Genomic DNA, 1,410 nt, shown 5'->3' with positions numbered 1-1,410 from the left:
ATTTCAGCACCATGCTGCTCAAAACTTTATAAACTGCAAATTAGAGCTAAAACAAACAACTTCCAATTGTTGAATTACATAAAAATCCGACAACTTGTTTCTTCCAAAATACATTGAAGGTACTAAAATGTGAAGCGTTGAATAGCCAAACATTAAACAGTAATTACATGATAATGAATTATAAGAATACTAGACTAAAAACTAACCAATATCATAATACTTTGAATTAGAAACATATTTCCAGTGAGTTTGAGCTCCAGCCTCCCATATCACACTAAATAAAACATTAAATCAAGATCATTGCCCCAAAGATTAAAAGACCACATGCCAAGCATTTTTCTGTAGGTTAAATATTTACTTATGCCAAACCCAAATAATTAACAACCAAAATCAAACAGTAAATCTCCCATTCATTCCAGCGCCAAGCCAACATTACACCAATTCAAACTAAGACTCTACTGTTGTATGTAAAATCTCATCCAAAATAAAACCTTTATAACACCCATAAAAAAAATAAAGAGGCAGAAAAAGCTCTAGAACTCCTGAGAAGCAGACCCGACATCGCCCTTCCCCTTCCCTTGCTTCTTCGGCAAGAGCGTCTGATGGATGTTGGGTAGAACACCGCTGACCGCGCCCAAGAAGCATTGCCTCAGCTCCTCGTCGTTCCTCACCGCGAGCTGAACGTGCTCGGCACGATCCTGTCTTCTTGTTGCTTCCCTCGCGCGCTTCCCAAGCCAACTCCAGAACCTACACGACGTCAGCAGTGAATCAAAAAAGATCGATAAGGGGGTGTTTGTTTCACCTATAATTTTAGGATATGGATTTCACCATAGAATTTAAAATCAATAAGTAATTTATTATGAGTTGGGATTTCTAAAACTTTGTTTGTTTCAACAATATTTTGAAATTTGGAATAATATAATTTGTAACATTTTTGTTTGTTTCAAACTTTTTGAGATTTAAAAACCTCTTTATGCCACCTTTGAAATCCAACTCACATGCCACCTAAAAAAGAGGATTTCACAAATCCTTAAATGTAATACTTTTTTATTATTTAGGAATTTGATATTCTAAAATTTGTTTTGAAACAAACATAAAAAATTCTGAAATCCAAAAAAAACCACTTTTTGATCCTAGAATTTAAAATCTCACCTAAATGCCAATTTTTTTTTGAAACAAACACCCCAAAAAACAATGCGACGCCAGCCATTAAAAAAGATACCATTTTTCACAGATGTCACTGCAGTAAACAGATATATGTGATCCAAATTATCTACTCCAATCACCAAACCGCGTCAAAATCAAAATAAACGCCCAAAAAACCCTAACCCTAAACCCTAACTCGAAATGGATCGGGTCAAGAACCAATCACCTCAGCAGCGAGGTACTCGAGCACCGCCGAGAGGTACA

At 35.9% G+C, this 1,410-nt stretch overlaps 1 pseudogene; it reads right to left on the bottom strand.

Moving 5' to 3' along the window:
- The window catches only part of LOC109831752, a 1,274-nt pseudogene continuing 241 nt past the window's right edge, over positions 378-1,410 (bottom strand).

Source organism: Asparagus officinalis, chromosome 2 (genome assembly GCF_001876935.1).
Source record: "Asparagus officinalis chromosome 2, Aspof.V1, whole genome shotgun sequence".
Lineage (NCBI taxonomy): Eukaryota > Viridiplantae > Streptophyta > Magnoliopsida > Asparagales > Asparagaceae > Asparagus > Asparagus officinalis.
The sequence above is the reverse complement of the archived record's forward strand: the minus strand, read 5'-3'. Positions and strand labels throughout refer to the sequence as shown.